At 40.1% G+C, this 18,434-nt stretch overlaps 1 long non-coding RNA gene across 1 annotated transcript; it reads right to left on the bottom strand.

The window, feature by feature from the left end:
• Positions 1 to 3,847: 3,847 nt before the first annotated feature.
• LOC148900911 (uncharacterized) lies at positions 3,848 to 7,039 on the bottom strand. The gene is made up of 3 exons (XR_016114372.1): positions 6,599 to 7,039; positions 5,217 to 5,311; positions 3,848 to 4,129 (listed from the first exon to the last, which is right to left on the bottom strand). It is a non-coding gene; the product is annotated as an uncharacterized LOC148900911 (long non-coding RNA).
• Positions 7,040 to 18,434: the final 11,395 nt, after the last annotated feature.

Raw genomic sequence — 18,434 nt, 5'->3', positions numbered from 1 at the left:
TGAATAAAAATATCATACTGCGTGTTTTGGGTATTTTAGATATCCATGCATTCTTATTTTATGTATAGCATACTATTAAATGTCCCAACTGATAAAACATGCAAAACAGTGCAAACAAACAAGCTAACATAACATGTTAACATGCATTAACACCCGTAAAATGTTCACATTACTGAATTAACATTGTTTGTTAATTAATTTAAATACAATTTACTTCATTCACTAAATATAAATGTGTTAATTGTTCTCTATGGGAACATGTGAGAAAATCTAAAGGATTGTCTGGTAGGATACTTTCCAGTTGTCTATGTCCATGCATTCTCATTTTATGTATAGCATATTATTAAATATCCCAACTGATCAAAAATGCAAGACAGTGCAACCAAACCAGCTAACATAACATGTTAACATGCATTAACACCCGTAAAACACATATCTCTCTTCCTCCCCTTAATGGTCGCCCATTAAACATTCATTTAACATTCACTAATGATGAGACAACCTGCAACGAGTTTAATTGGCAAAAACATCAATAAATGAATGGTTCTAACGTTAGAATTAACATTTAAAGGACAACCGACATCACTTTTTTGTTTCTTAACTGACATCAGAAAAACGTTTTATCTCATCTAAAATATCCAAAACACGCAGTATGATATTTTTATTCACATGCAAAACACCAATAAAAATGACTTAAAGTGTCCAAAATCTGCAAAAAATTGAGCTGCGAATATGGCATTTTCAGAAAGTCCCGCCCCCAGTTCGTGACGTCACGCCAAGACGTCTTGCATTGCTTGAGAATCAAAACAATGGCTTCAGATTCGAAGAATATGCTTTCTTGTTACACATCCAGTTATGAATATGATTCAAATAGTACTGAAGAGGAAAGCATACATGTTTGCAATCGATTAAATAATTTATTCCGTGCCATTTTGAGGCAACATTAAGGGGAAATGTCTCACCGAAAAAGATGCACAAAATGGTGACCTCTTGCGGCCGCCTCAGTTTCCACAGGCTGATAAATTCCTTATATGGAGCTTGGACGCCCTCTTCTGGCGGCTTTTGGGTGCAACATGAGGTCCCCAGACCAAACAAGTACAACAAAATACATTGACGTGATGGAAGGACTGCTACAATGCGTCATTTTTCCGGTCAGGGGCGTTCCTTTAGTGACGTCACGTACGGACTCGTCACCAACTCAAAAACAAGACTTCCTGAATATTCAGCGCGAGTCTTAAAACGTAAAATATAGCTAAATGTGGTGGAATCTTATTAAAATACGCTCAGTAGAAGTCATTTGAAGCCATTTTACAAATTATGGACACAACTTGTCTTGAGACGTCGGTTGTCCTTGAAGTGCACACGGAAAAAAATATATACCAGTTCGGTTAAACATCTTCGAGTCCTTGCTGCTATTTTAATGATATTTGAATGCATAGATTTGGGTGAACGTTTGAAATATGTGTGATACATGTTAAAGGCTATGACCCAAGACAAAAACAACCTAAATGTTTTTTATTTCTTGCATAGCTTTTCTATTAGCTGCGGTATTTAGACCACAGATGTGTCATAGGTTGAGTATATTGCTAGCCTAAAATAATGCGATTAGTAGTATAGGTTTACCAAAATTATTACATCCATGAGTCCTAATATGTGTAGACAGGCTGCGAAACACACCCACACGTACAAAAATACACACTCGGCTCAACATGACTCTCCAAACACTCCATCGCATTGAGTGGCGAAACCTTAACCTCCATTCAGAACAAAGTGGTGACGCAGGCCCAGTTAAGAGGGGAGGGAATCAAAGAGGTAGAGGGGTTGGGGGGTGCGATTTAGCAATTCAAGGGGATCAAATGCCCGCCTCATGAGAACGCTGCGTCGGGTGGACTGAAAGCGAGCTCTGTAGCGGCGCTTAAGTCAGGCGAGACACCCGCTGAGAGGGAGCAATCAGGCCTGGAGCAGCCTTCACACTGTCAGGGGTCAAACCCATAGAACCTCAAGTCTGCCCGCCTTCTTTTTCCCATACTTGGCAATTCCTCACCAGGTACAGTAATCCAACACCGATGGAAGGAATCACTCGTTCACAGACAGGATGGCGCAAGATGCAGGGCCACTTGTTTTCATTAATGTGTTGGCATGGTTACCAATTTACATCATATGCGTCCATCCACTTTCTCAATTGCTGATCCTTATAACGGTGATGGGCAAGTCTATCTTCGTGGTCATCGGGCAGTCGGCAAGAAACACCCAAGCTGCCATATGCTTGTCCCTTGTGACCAAAACTTTAGAGGGATACATTTTGTCAAATGCTTTTCATTTTATTTGGTTTGGTCTCTTAAATTAATTTTAGACATTTTTAACTCATTCACTGCCAGACGTAAAAAAAAATTGTCCACTCTGGTGCTAAGGTTTTTTTGTCATTTTCACTCAAATGCCAGGATCCACAGAATATTGAGTTTTAAGACTAGATGAACATTCAATGCATCGTAAAAAAAACCTTAGACTCTCTTCTTTTATTGGAAAAAAATAGTTAATTCCTAAATTATATGGGTCTGGAGTGATATGAGCTTGAAATGAGGGTGGCTGTCCAAAATACAATGTGATACATGGATATTGGTTTATATACAGCTTTAACAACAGCTGAAGCTGCAACAAAGTGTTAACATGAAAGCATTGGAAATGCTGCCCCTTAATGGAAGGGAAAAAACATTGCCAGAAGTCTGGCCAGCGCTTTATAGGCAACAAAAACAAAAACACGAACAAATTCAGTCATGGCGCTCCAAGTCATATTTTCAATTAATACATTTGAATGGCAGTGAATGAGTTAATATGTAATTGAAAAAAATCTCAAAGGTGGCGACCAATCCAATTTATTGACATGTTAAGCATGCCCAAATAGGATATTGTTTGTAATCACTAGCTAAAAGCTCACCCACCGAGTATAGTAACAATGGCCTGAATTTTCTCGCAAACCTCAAAGTAAAAACACCAGAGACAAAAAATTGGCATTGCAGCTCACTGTGACTTGGTGTGCCAATATTTTTTTCTTAATGTGCCAAGACAAATCATATTAATGTGTAACCAAAGAATACATTTGGCCTCAAACAGACCGACTGGTGCCGGTAAACTTCATTAAAGAGAAAATGCTTTTAAGGGACCTTTCCTTAATGAGTGGTAATTATAAATAAGCTCCTTTGCGGAAGCATCCCCTTCATGGGTGGGCTTGCCAACCTGAGAGAACGGCCGGCTCCGATGACTACTTTGTCGCTATAGCTTTCAAAGTGGACAAAGGGCCATTTGTCAACATAGTTAAGCAATAAAAGCCTGGAACTTTCGTGCTGATGGATGGAAGGGGAGAAAAAAAAAGTCATTGGATCAAATTTAAAAAGCATCAAAAAGTGAAACCTTGAATTCGTGTGAACATGTAGTGAGATGATAAAAACTGTAATACAGTAAAGTCTCGTTGTATCGATATTCTCGGGAGTCGGAAAAAATATCGATATAACCGGACTATCGATATATCCGATCCTGCGGCATGTACATTTTCTCCTTGCATTCATAGAAATAGTATCGTAATAAGCAGTACTATCGATATAACCGATATCGATATAACGAGACTTTACTGTATGTGTTAATGACATTAAATATCAAAACGGTATCCAAGTAGATTAGCCAAAGTCAAAGTCAGCTTTATTGTCAAATATGCTAATATGCTTGACATACAGCACAGATTAAATTAATGTACTCTCGGACCCAGCGTGCAAGGCACTTATAATGTGACTAAAAAAGACAAACAATTGACAACAGAAAATATATGTAATTTCTGAATGTAAAGTGAGGTAGTGTAGTAATGCAAAAACAAACACAAAAAAGGTTGAAGTGAGGTCTTGCAGAAAAAAAACGAGAAAAAAATAGACTTCAGGGTGATAGTACAGCGTGTAGCGTGTACTCAGAATTCGGTGAGTGCGGCAGTGGGAAGGGGCAGGAGAGGGCAGGGCTGGGAGGGAGTTGAGTCTCCAGACTGCCTGGTGGCAGAAACTGTCCTTGAGCCTGCTGGTCTTGGCTCGGAGACTCCGCAGTCTCCTACCCGATGGCGTGGGTGCGATCGCCAGCGATGCTGATGGCTCTGCGGGTGAGGCGGGTGTTGTAAATGGTTTAAGAACTAAGGTTGACCTCTGACATTTTACTATTCAGAATTTAGCGTAGCAATGGGTTCACTGTTTATAATAAGAGCAACCAAACAACCTGTTTCCATATAATGGTCATTGGGGGATCCATGTGACTTGTGTTGCAGAACTGCACCGTATACAAACTGTGTCAAAAATGTTCCAAGATGAGTCTTACAAAAGATAAACCTACTGTTAGGGTCATTATTAATGAAGCGGGAATCAAAAGTAAAAACAAAAAAGATTCTTTAATCCTTGGTACAAAATGTAACTGTCTACCCTCAGAGGGGCAGGCAGTCCGAGGGGAGAAGAGAAAGAGGAGCACTTTGGGAGAGCTTTTGTAAAGACTGGCAAGATGTGACGTCATGACCAGTCCGAGGAAATAAAACGAATAGTAAAGATGTTTAAAATGTGTTCGTAGAGCAAATTGCTCTAACACCTACTTTCCTCTGCTACATGTTTATGCATTCCTGAAAAGATTCAGCTGTGCTGTCAAAGTTCTGACCTGCTCCAAAACACTAAATGACGCAAAGGCTGCAGGATCTCTTTGTATACTGAGTGAATCATCTCGCCTCCACTGAAGGAGAAAAGCGTATACCGCATTTTCCGGTGTGTAAGGTGCACCCAAAAGCCTTCATTTTCTTTAAAAGATGACCCGGCGCCTTATACACTGGTGCGTCTTATATGTGAAGTCATATTGGTCAACAGGTCTCGCAACCACTGCTAGCAGTGGCCGCTTCATTGATATAAAATGGCGTGTCATTTCGGTAATCTTTTTAAATAATTTTTCCAGGCTGAATTTTTTCTCGATTTTGTCTGATTGTTTTTTTTTTTTTGGCACAATGATTTTAAATGGAAATGTTGTCATTTCTTGCTTGTTTTTGTCTATGGTGTCAGCACCAAAAAATGTTTATTTCTATTTAAGGCTAAAATTGTCATATCCTCATCGACGTCAGGAGCGCGCCCCTCCCCTCCTGTCTCTCCCGGCTCACGCACCTGTTCCCCATTTCCTTAATTGTGCCTTCTGGCTATAAAAGGCACACTTACCTAACGGTTGTTGTCGGTGTATTCCTGGAAGTCCCCTGTCACCACTCTGCACGCAGGTCGGTTTACCGTTGGCCTCCTTCCTTGTACTTGACCTCCTGTTATGTTTGATGTGCCTCAGTAAATACTCTTTATTGGAATCACTGTCTCCACCGTGTATTTCGGATCCGATCTTACTACCTTCCGTCGTCCCTCGAGTATTGTCACCACTCCTCGAGCGAACGGGACAAAAATATTTAAAAAAAAAATATTCCTAAAGAACATACAATTTTAAAAATAAGATTGGTAATGTCTGAAAATTCTATCTATTAATTTATTGTGATGAATTTATAAAATCTGGAATATTTTTAGTATTTCCAATATGGATGTGTAAATCCAAATTTTCATGTGTGTTTTTTTTAATCAATCTGACTCCTTTGTTGACATTCGCTTTAGCGCAGCACCATCTAATCAATAGATGCATAACATAACCCAAGCTTCTACTATAGCGCCTTCTAATACAGTGTGCCATAAATATACAGTAAAGTCTCGTTATATCGATATCGGATATATCGATAGTCCCAGTTATATCGATACTATTTCTATGCACGCACTGAGAAAATTACATGCAAACAGGGTCGGATATATCGATAGTCCCGGTTATATCGATATTTTTCGGACTCCCTTGAATATCGATATAACGAGACTTTACTGTACATACAGTAAACAAGACTTTACTGTATGTACGTATATTGAAAACATTTTAAAATGCCATTCATTGAACATTCCCCTTACCGTGCAGAAAATACAGCAACTTGTTTTCCATATAATTTTTGTGACACCAGCCTTGAAAATCTCACACAATTTATATTTTAACTCATTCACTGCCAGAAGTGCAAAAAAAATGTGTCCACTCCAGTGCCAGGTTTTTTTGTCATTATCACTTGAATTCCAGGACCCACAGAATATTGAGTTTTAGGATTACATAAACATTCAATGCAGCGTAACAAACTTTAGACTCTCTTCTTTTATCAGAAAAAAGTGTTAATTGCTAAATTATATGGGTCTGGAGTTATATGAGATTGAAATGAGGGGAGCTGTACAAAATACAATGCAATACATACATATTGGTTTATATTGTGCTTTAACAACAGTTGAAACTGGAACAAAGCGCTAACGTGGAAAAAAAGGGAAATGTTGCCCCCTTGTGGAAGGGAAAATGCATTGCCAGAGGTCTGGCCAGCGCTTTATCAGCACCCAAGAAACGACAAAACCCAAACTAATTCGGGAATGGCTCTTTAAGTTATATTTTCAATTCCTGAATAAATTTGTGAATGGCAGCGAATGAGTCAAAATGGCGATAAACTGTTCTTCCTTGGCAGAGGTACCAAACAAAACATACTTACTTGGAAAGGTGCAAGTTGTCTTCAATACACCAACAGGAACTCATCTGGGAGTGACAGTGACAGAACGTTGATCCTTTCCCCTCTCAAAAACACATCGCGGCCTCTTGACAACTTCCCCTCATTGTAGTCAGACGCCAAAGCGTGCGGATTTAAAGACCACGGTGACACTGCGAGCACCCCAAAGATGTTTGGGAGTGCGCACCTAAACGCAAACGATTGTTTGAGGTTCAGCTCGCCGCTCAAGTTATTCCCCATGTCATAGTGATGCAAAAATGACATTTCCTCGCTACGGGGGTTGAACGACACACTGACAGGAAGTTCAGAAGATGGCGATGATGTGTGCTGATACGACAGCTCGCACCTGTGATACCTGCTTAGAGAAACCCTCTGACGACAACATAAGCACGGAACAACGTGGATTTGTTTGACTTTCTCCTCGTCTCCCAGCCTCTCTTGTTGTTGCTAAGCTAGAATGTTTACACGGCCCCTCCGGGCTATTTTCACTTTCCAGCAACCAAAATAGCAGTCAACAACCCACCCTCCTTCCCCACCAGCCACCTCCCCAAAAGACAAATGTGCATTGATGAGGATAAGAGGAGAAAGGGACAAGACAAGCTTGGGGGATTAAAGGCCTTAAAACTCCTGCAAAGCGTTCTCTCTACAGTCTGTCTTCATGGGGAGGTGGGTGTTTGGGTCGAGCTGGGGCACGGGGGGGTTGAGGTTTCTTTTGAGACGGTAAAATGAAGGGTTTCAGAGCAACGCTCGGTGAGGATTAGGAGGCGCGTGGCCCTGTTTGCTTCCAATCAAGTCGGATTACAATAAAATAAGCAGCTTTGACACATTGTGGGGTTAATGTGAGGTGCCCGTTGACGGGCACCTCAAAGTCCAGTCAAATAAAATACAAGTTTGTTCCTTAACATAGGCAAGATGTACCGAGTAAGTTCGTATATAGTAAAAGTTCGACAGGTTTCCAATTTTGCTCTATTTGGTTTGACGGCACAATCCCCAAATCGTAACCCTCATCCTTTCTTGATCTCAGATTTAACCTGACACCATAACCAAAGCTGTTTAGAACTAACCCCACCCGATAATCATTCTCAATTATTTTCTGATATGGAGAAAGAGGAAACATTTTTCTCGACTACTGTGTCCTAATAAAACTTAAAGAAATCCTGACCAGTCATAGAACATAATCAATCAGGGCAAAAGATGTAATTAGATTAGCTCCCGTCAACCTTAGAGCAGAGACCTATCAAAGCACCGCCACCTCTGGACATGAGGATCCAGATATATAGGGTCAGAGCTACCAGCAAAATTTTAGTTCGCTGACGAAGCGAGAAGAGAGAAACGTTGGACACCTTCATAGAAATACAGATTACGGCTGAAGAAACCTTTTCATCGATGGACGACTGTACGACTGAGATCTTACATAGACATGTTTAGGAAGAATTTATGTAGTCGTAACCCAATCCATGCCATCACACTAATGTCAGTATTTTTATTGTTTAATCCATCCCTTATCTCAGCCACTGATCCCGACAATGTTCAGCTAGCAAGGCGGGCACACCATTGTTGTCAGTGCCACACGGTGTTCACAGAAGATGAATTCATTGTACAGGAATGTACTTTACAGACACTGATTGCCTTTTGTACCTTTCTAAACTGTTGCTGTCGTAGAATCTTGTGTGCAGCAGGATTAATTAGTAGCTATTCAATCGAGGATAGCATTGACACACAGTCATTTACTGTTATCGAGTCAGGCTGTTAAATCCTCAGTCTTCACAATCGGTGATGTGTGCAAAGATTGCTCCATGGGATCCTAAAAACGGACCTAATATATATATTTTTTTAAACATATCCTATGAAAGGCGCTTAAAAGGAAATGTATTATTGTTATATGGACTTCTCTTTGAGGCTTTCTTGGGTACTCCTTAAAAGGTCTGACTGTGTTTTGGAATTTGGAGAGGAGCATCAAGAGGAGTCTGCAGACCCTTCAGAAGTCCACAAGCCGTCTTCCAGTATTTTTTTATGCCTCAACAAAGAATAAAGGAAAACCAGGAAAATTCAATAATGCCTTTGAGAGGAAGGATTACCTGAGGAGGCTTAAGCCCTTCCCCCCTCCTCTTCCTCTTTCTACCAACATCCCTTTTCCAGCTCCTTGCACTCCCCAGTTTGGCTAAAGACATCAAAACTGCTCTTTGAAGCCACGACAGACAATTAACCTCCCCGGAGTCAAACAGTACAGATTGCTTGGGATGCGTGACACATTTCAGAAGGGTGGAGTCGGAATGGGCTTGTTTGTTTGTTGGGTTTTAGTTATTGTTGAATTCTTTAATGAAGTGGCAGATCGGAAACAACCCATATCTGTCAGGCCTGGAGAAGTAGGGTAAATCTCTGGAGGAAGGTCCTCACTTTGCCGTAGGAAGCCATTGCGTGCGGTGAACATCTGACATCTCGCAAATTAACATTTGCGAGATGTCTAACTAAATGTTAGTTTTGCCATGTAAGAAAATTGTGGCCAAGATATGATAGTCACACAACTATGGGCAATAAAAATACAGTGATACCTCGGTTTACGAATGCTTTAGCTGACGAACTTTTAGCATTATGAACATTAAATTCGCGAGTATATAATCTTAGCATACAAACTAGTTTTCGGAAAACACACGGCGCGCCACAATGGCTGGTGGGCTAGTTTTCGGCGGAAGAACACCAAACCGTATGGCCGAACAGCGCCACCGTGGCTGCCGGACTACTTTTCTACACCCCCTTTCTCTGAGTGCATATGTGGCATACGTTGTTTGCTATCGAGTGGATACTTTTGTTTTTTTGGGACCGAAAAAGACCCCACCACAGGCTAGTATTAAGTCGAAGAGAACACAAAAGAAAATTATGGTCGATCAGAAGAAGACCATAGACAAATATGAACGATTTGACTTAGCGTCCCAGTAACAGTATGCTAAGTCGACCATTGCTACATTTGGCTAAGGGTGTTTCTGTGTTGTCTAAGCAATGGTCTCAGGCAATAGAAGAGGTTGAAAAACTTCTGTTGATTTGGATTAACGAAAAGCAGCTCGCAGGGGACCGTGAGAGTGAGGGTATGATCACCGAGAAAGCACGGCAACTTCAGTCAGATATCATCAAGAGGCAACGACATCAACGACCATCACAAAGGTAAATAAAACGACTTTATTATAAAGTGCAGTTTATTCCTTTAATTACAATACAATAACACATTTATTATACATAAAATAAGGTATATTTCGTGTAGTTTTAAGGCTTATTCAGTAGAAAATTATGTTTTATGGGGACCGGGAAATGGATTATTCTAATACTTAATGGTTTCCTATGCGAAATTAATGTTTGGAGGACACACTTAACGCCTTACACACACTTTCTGGCAACCAATTAAGTTCGTCAGCTGAGGTATCACTGTACAACAAAGTAAGCAAGAAAATACATTTTATATTCAGAAAGAAATGTGATTTTTTTCCCATGTTGATGAAAATTTGCAAGCTATGGTTTGAGACTCATGTATTCAGTTGAGAGATGGCAATTATCAAAAAACAACAACCAAAGTCACCAAAAGAGTTTTTTTAACCTACAGAATGGCCTTTTTAGCGCCCCCTATTGGATTTCATGACAACAACAACGTCAGATCTTGCAATAAAACGGAAATCACCCGACGTGGCCCGATTGCATGAAAGCTTTGTGCTCATTTTCAATTTTAATGAGTTTGCCATTGCTTCTTTTGTCTTCTCTCCACCGACAAAATGGCGCATATGTTTTCAAGAAACATCTCACGCGGAAGACTGCGCCATATCGCCTCGGGCCACAACCGACGCAGCCCCAATTCACTCACCCTGCCACGTTACCCTTCCGTGTACACTCCTCTAAATATGAGGACAAGTGCTTCCTGCCGTGCTGTGGCCCTCCCCAGGTAGTGAGGCTGTGAGGACACAGCTGTTCTATTCTTCAAAGTGGAGAGGCTACCAAAAAACAAAAACAAAAAAACTACATGAATCATTCAGCTTTTGATTCACTATGCCACAGAGCTGCGATCACAAATCCTCCCGCCTTTCTTTTTTTTTCCGGGCTCCTTTTGTTTTCCCAAAAGTGAAAGCGATTCGGGGTGTGACAGTAAATCCGACTTCCTCCGCAGGTTTTTTGGTTTATGCAGCTCCATCATTTGAAGTCGTCAAATATGAAACGACATGGTTGTCATGCTCTCTTTTGAGGCAAGTCAATTGTTTGCTGGTTCAGAATACGATAGAAATGGTGGATTTTTGACCAAACTGAGGTACGGGTGCTCGCATACAACATTTTTTCACATTTTAATTAATTATGACGCTTTTTTCCGGGAAGTTGTGCTCCCAACCTTCCACTAGCATTTTTTTTGTGTGTTGTTTGTTTGTTTGTTTGTTTTTTTTGCTGTATTTTTGGATGATTGTGATGCTTTTAAATCAGTAGTTTGAACTTTTTGGTTTTGGATTCTCTTGAACATGGGTCGGCAAGGCATCTTTCAACCGTTAGAGGGCGACATATCTTTTTAACCTCATCAGTCGCCACATGAAGTGAAAATGGTGTGAAACGTGTGCGGCCCGCAATTTTGAGCTTCGCTTGGCTTTTCATACTGCTAAACATTAGCGATAATACAAAATAGCATTCAGACATTTTTCCTTCTCACTGTCCATATTGTTTTGTCATTGAAGTTTCTTTACTTAGCTTGGTTTATTCATAAACATAATTTTATTCTTTTGCATTTTTGTCCTTTCATGAAGTTTGTAGTGTTGGGCCATGACATACAATGTTGCAAGTGTCTGGTTGTTATGGAAACACAAAGCTGCCAGAACATGTCACTCAAACCATTGTAATTGGATTGGATTTGCCTTTATTAGTCTCGAGGAGGAGAGGAGAAGTTTACATTTCACAGCAGCAAAGTGAAGTAATAGATCTCATTTTACACTTTTAATGTGTGGCACCCATTTTTTTAAATGTGGGCCCTTGTTCTGCCCCAATAACTGATGTAAATTGTTGTAGTATTTCATTTTAGATTAGGTACTTTTACTTTGAAGGCCAATTTATAGAGCCCCTTATTTTGAAGGCCACTTTAGACAGGGTGTTTTGACAGGAAGTTAACATTTAGCTGCTTCGTTAGTTTTTTTGTCACCATTTTCATCTAAGGCCATCGGGTTTTTTTTTGTCACACGTTTGACATTACCGTCCGTAAGTATATGTATAGATATCAAAAGATCCATATTTGTTCCGTACAGTGATAGCTTGGCTTACGAACTTAATTGGTTCCCAGAAAGTGTGTAAGGCGAAAAGTGTGTATTCCAAACATTAATTTCCCATAGGAAACCATTAAAATCTGAATAATCAGTTTCCAGGTCCTGATAAAACATATAATTTTCTACTAAATAAGCATTAAAACTACACACTATATAACATATTTTATGAATAATACATGTGATATGATATTGTAATTAAAGAAATAAACTGTACTTTATAATAAAGTTGTTTTATTTACCTTTGTGATGGTCGTTGATGGCTTGATGGAATGGATAGTTTTTGCATAAAATGTCTCAAGGAGCTCTGGGTTGTACCGTGGAAGTTGTGATATTGCAACAGATGCAGGCCGACACACTACGTTAGCTAAAAAAGTATGTTAGATAAAGCGTTCGTAAGCCGAGGTATCACTGTAAATATTTAGTGGAAATGATTCTGTTCGATGAGGAATTTGATGATGATGCTATAGACTCCTTGCTGTCAAGCTAATGTTAACCTCGGTTAGCATGTGCTAATCTAGTCCTTTTCCTTCTGTGTTTTGTAGTGTTACTCCGTTCATATTGGAAATTTACTGAATAAACAGGAGCTTTGGAAGCTGTATACTCAACCAGCTTATGTTTTCAATAGAAGTTAGGCTCACTGCTAAATTGAAGTTTGATACGCTCAAAAAGAAAAGGACAGACCAATTTCATTTTTTATCATGCTTTTTTTTTTTTTACTTAATGGTAGGAGATAGCTGTTATCCAGCCTCCTGTTATAGAAACTGAATTTGGCGTGATTAATAGTAAAAAGTGACAAAGTGACAGCTTCCTTTGTTAACGTTTAATTAATTTATTCATTCAACGCTTCTTGTCTCATCCCCTTACACTCTTTTAGAAGGGAAACAATACATACGGAACAAAACAAGACATTTGACTCTGACTTACTAAATTAGACACAGGAATTCGGTAAGGCATAACTTGGATTTTTTTTCTTTTTTTTTTTTTTGTTTGAGCAGAGGCTCTGCGATAATTGAAAAGCCAATATTTCAATGATTCTGGGTGTGGGCGGGTAATAATGATTTAGTTTTTCATTTCCAGCATAACAATAGCGTGGCGTAAAATGAGATCAAAGTGAGTAGGCTAATAATGGCAAGCCGAGGAGGAGTTGGGAAGGAGGCTTTTACTTTATGTCAGTCAAACGCTTTGAAATGGCGTCTAATTCCATCTCACTTTGTCCCCCCACTTCACCGCAACCCACATCAATGGTGAACAGTGCCCCACCAGCACCCGCTGACAGCACAAAACTCTCTTTAATCTATTCATCAGTGTTAATTTTGAAGTGTTTCATGATTACATTCTCGACCACTTTTCACTCTCATCTTACATCCGCGCTACATTGCTTGATTTGTAAAGGGTGATTTTTTTTTAAACCTTTGTGTGCCAATACAAACCTTTTTTCTTCCCACTTTCTCGAAAAGCTATTGCCGCCATGGATGTTACATTGTGGAGTAATCTGGATAGGTGTGGATCCCGCAAATATCGACAAGGAAGTTATTTTTTGAAGTTATTTTTGTAATCTGAGTAAAATCAAGTCATACCTTTTAGTTAAAAAAAAAAAAACAGATGACAGTTCCAATATTATGAGCGTAAAATATTTGGAATTCACAAATTAAGTGACTTGCCGTAAATTCCGGACAAAAAAACCGCTACTTTTTTTTCCAAACTTTCAACCCTGCGGCTTATTCAGAGATGCGGCCAATTTGTATTTTTTCTAAGGGCCGCCAGGGGCCATCGAGTAGAAAAGGTAAGATTAAGACCGGTGGAATATAGGCGTCGAGGAAGACTGCAACTTCTTGTCTTGTGCATAAATTAAATTAGCGTAAACATATCCTCATCATGGAAAATGCAAAAAGGCATATGACGCATCTTTCAAGCTAAAAGCAATCGAGTTGTCCGATAAAGATGTTACCAGAGCTGTTGCACGTAAACTTGGCATAAACAAATCGATGGTGAGAGGCTGGAAACGGCAGCCGGAAGAACCTGAGCAACGTAAAAAGACGAAAAAAGCTTTCAGAGGTAATATAAAAGCAGGTGGGCCAAACTGAAAAACATTCTAGAAGACTGGGTGAACATACATAGAGCAGATGGCCGAGGTGTTTCGACTGTGCCGATCAGACTGAAAGCAAAAACAATCGCCACCGAAAAGAAAATTCCGGATTGACAGCGAGAGAGAGGCTGAGGTAGTGTGTGACGACGTCTATACTACTTTGTTTTATTCCGACACTGAGGACGGTTACTTGAATGGCTTCAATTGAAAGGAGGAACATGAACACGGCTTACCGTGATTTTCACCAGTATGTTCTTTTAACAGACCTGTTATACTGTGTTGCTATTGTGTTGCTAGCGTGTTGTTTCCATGTTGCTACCGTTACACTGCCGCGTCACAGGCATTAAAACTTTGAAAATGCTCTCTGTGTGCCGTCTTTCTTTTTTTATTGTGGGCACATGTGGCTTATATACAGGTGTGGATCACACAAATATCGACAAGGAAGTTATTTATTGAAGTTATTTTTGTCACGGTTTACAGGGTGGTGATGGCGGGTGCGGATCCCAAAAAGCAGGCAGGAGGGAGCAGGAGGTTGTTTGACAAATTGTATTAAAATAAAGGTGAGCAGGAACAAAATGTAAAACATCAACATCATCTGAGCAGAGAAAAATACAAAGTATCAAAAGAAAACCAAGTGTAAATGTCCGCCAAGGTTAAACAAACACATGCACAGCATACAATGCATGCGATTGCAGACAAAGCATGCAACAAACAATGACCCGACACCGGATGGTCGTGCCGGGAGTCCTTTTAAGTGTCACTGATTAAAACGACCAGCACCTGCGAGGCTGCAGGCAGGGCCGACAGCGCCACCCGTTGGTCGCCAACCATAACATGACAATTTTTGTAATCTGAGTAGAATCAAGTTATACTTGTATGAGGGAAAAAATCATATATATATATATATATATATATATATATATATATATATATATATATATATATATATATATATATATATATAATATAAGCTGCTACTTTTTGTATGTACAAAATCGATTTTCCTCTAAAAATGTAGTGGGTGAGGCTTATAATCAGGCACGCTCTATAGTCCGGAAATTATGGTACTTGAATAAGGCTGTATTTTTGTTACATGACAAAGAAAGATTGCGTTTTTAACCACCTATTCTCTGAATTCCCAAGAAAGAATATTGTGGGATCTTGTCCAAATATAATTTCCTCCTTGCACTGTTTAAAACCTCGGAAAGTCCACTGGCAAATTCTGCGGCTGTTTTCCCACCGTGCGGTTTTTGATTGACTCATTTTTGTAACAAGGGTTGAAAGGAGAAAGTCAAGTTGCGATTTGAGGTCCCCGGAGGCAAGCTGAGAGCAGCAGCTCTGGCCAGTCGCCAGCACCGACTGTACTATTGCTCCACTTCCCGCTGAGACAACATCCATCTCCCTCGTCAAGGCTCCGTTTATTCCCACATTCATTTGTCATGTCCCCAATCATCCCGATAAAGGAAAACGCCACGGCCATGATGGATGATGCTTCTAATTAAGGTCTAAACAAAAGCTGCAGTTGTCTGTTTATCCACCATGAGAGGTGTCGTTACTGTCAGTCAGCTGCAGGTCATCTGACAGGAGACAGTGGGACAGGGAGTACTTGCCCCCCCCCCCCTATTTTTTGGGGTAGTGATGATGATGATTTTGTTTGTTTAAAACAAAGAGTGCATGGCACTGAGAATTGTATCAGAAGGAAGTCCCCCTCGGATTATTCAAAGGCATGCAAATGACATGGCCATGTGCCGCTTTACATGGGGGTTGTGTTCATTTTGGATCCGCTTAATTGCTTCATTTCTAAAATAACTCTGCGTTTGTTTACCGGCGCGAGCGAACGGGAGCATGGATTGTCTGTGTTATTCTACCGGCTGTCACTCATAAGTCTGGGACATATTTTGTGTATTCACAATTAACCCGCATTAGTAGGGCCACGGTGAAAAGAAGGGAAAAAATGTGGACGAAATATGATGACAATATTTTATTTCTCATAAGTCTTCAAGCAAAACTAAATCACTCACACACCTAGTCCCTACCATGTTGAAAAAACGTGTGTGTGTGTGTTTGTATGGCTAATTTTGTGAGGACCAATAACATTTTATGCCATATGTCGTAAGTATATTTTTGACAAGTGAGGACCGTTTGGCCAGTCCTCACAAGTTTTTCATTCTGCATCTGTTAAAGTTTCAGAGAGGTCAGCACATATTCACCCAAAATGATTTTTTTGGTGTGGATTTTCATTTCACTTGGATACACATATGTTTTACTGTGCGTCAGTGTGCGTGTGCGGGTGTGTGCGTGTGTGTGTGCGTGTGTGTGTGTGTGTGTGTGTGTGTGTGTGTGTGTGTGTGTGTGTGTGTGTGTGTGTGTGTGTGTGTGTGTGTGTGTGTGTGTGTGTGTGTGTGTGTGTGTGCGAGAGAGATAATTTTGTGTTCTAATACACATTTTTCTGAGTTTCATAAATAGGTTTTTCATGTTTGAAATTGGGTTCCCACATGGCAAATCACTCGCACTCCTAGTCCCCACCATTTTGCAAAAACGTGTCTGTGCGTGTATGTGTGTGTTGACCAGAATGTTGGAAAAATTAAACAGTGAGGGGAGGAAATGCTGGCGGACGCTAATCAGTTTGATCAGATGCAGAAATGGTGTTTATAAAGAATCAGTGGAGGTGAGCCATGCGTGACATGCCTGTCGCCCCTTTAAAACATGCAGCAATGCGAGCATAACCCTCAGTGCTTTTTTTTAATCATTGAAAGGAATCAATTATTGTTGACGCAACAGAGGCAGCCAGGCGTGTACCACACGACGTATCAGCGTGTTGCACTTCGGCGAGTCGAAAGCACTATCTTTTGTCACACCAAGTAGCTTGAGCGGACATTATTCAAAGTTAATACACGCTGCATACATCCCTTCATCCACACCGGATATATTAGCAAAAGCCTCTTTGTTAAAGAAGTGTATCATATTTACTCGCATGAGGTTCAAAATGAGAAACCGTAGCGGCATTTCCAGCTTTTACTTCAATCACAACCGGCTCAAAGGTTCAATTGAAAGTAATAAATTCCGTATTTTAATATTTAAACAGACAAGTAACAGCAAGAAAAAAAGGAGCTTGAGCAGACACATCTGAGATGATTTTGTCAGAAAACCCCAGGATTAAGAATTACTGCATGTATAGCACATATTTAACTTGTCTGAAATGAACCCGTTTAGAGAGTTCGCTATTGGGTCATGGAAATGAGCCATTGCCAAAACCCGCCATGATGATGAGTCTTGCAGATTCAAATCAAGATGTGAGTCCGAACTGCCAAGACGTTGAAAGCAAGGTTTGGATTTTTCTACTCTTAGAGTCATTTAAAAATGTCCCCATTGTGGGATTTTTATAGGACAACAGACGCCTCCGGACAAGTTGTGTCCATAATTTGTAAAATCGCTTCAAATGACTTCTACTGAGCGTATTTTACAAAGATTCCACCGCATATAGCTATATTTTATGTTTTAAGACTTGCGCTGAATATTCCGGAAGTCATGTTTTTGAGTTGGTGACGAGTCCTCACGTCACGTCACAGAAGGAATGCCCCTGACCGAGAAAGGACATACCGTGCATCACCTCAATGCATTTTGCGGTACTTTGGTCTGAAAACCTCGTGTTGATGGCGAAATTAGAAGGACAACACATAAATAACGCGATGGTGAATCGTTGTGTGTTGCACCAAGCAACTATTTGATATTCGTTGACAAAAATTCCAAGGAAAAAATCAGTGGGGCTTTGTCGCCATCTTCTGCCTTTTTTGGGTGCTACATTTTCCCACGCAGATACCACAGAATGACACGGAATACATTATTTAATTGATTGCAAACATGTATGCTTTCCTCTTCAGAACTATTTGAATCATATTCATAACTGGATGAGTAACAAGAAAGCATCTTCTCAGAATCTGAAGCCATTGTTTGGATTCTCGAGCAAGGCAAGACGTCTTGGCGTGATACCACGAACAAGGGGGCGGGGCCTTCTGAAACTGGCCACTTCCGGTTTCAAATTGAAGTAGTTTTTAGATACTTTAAGTCATTTTTATTGATATTTTGCATTTGACTAAAAATATCAGCCTGCATGTTTTGGGTATTTTAGATGATATAAAACGTTTTTTTCTGATGTCAGTTAGGAACCAAAAAATGGTGTCGGTTGTCCTTTAAAGCCTTTCTGTTTCCGATTCTGATCAGAGTTCTTTGGGGTTCATTGGTAGATGAAGATAGACATTCGAATGTGTGGTAAACAGAACACAGGTTGTTCAGACCTGTTGGATAGTTAAGAGCATCACGTGAACTCGTCGACAACCCAAAAAGTGGCCTGAGGAGTCGCAAAGCCATTGAAAGCAAATAGATAAGTGAGCTAAATAAAATAAGCCTGTCAAGACATTCCTGGCAGTTTGTTCGATCAGACAAGTTTGAATGAATTGAA

The sequence above is a fragment of the Hippocampus bargibanti genome, linkage group LG03 (assembly GCF_051943395.1).
Source record: "Hippocampus bargibanti isolate YZ-2025 linkage group LG03, ASM5194339v1, whole genome shotgun sequence".
NCBI lineage: Eukaryota > Metazoa > Chordata > Actinopteri > Syngnathiformes > Syngnathidae > Hippocampus > Hippocampus bargibanti.
Note: the sequence above shows the minus strand (reverse complement) of the source record. Positions and strands in the feature narration are given on the sequence as shown.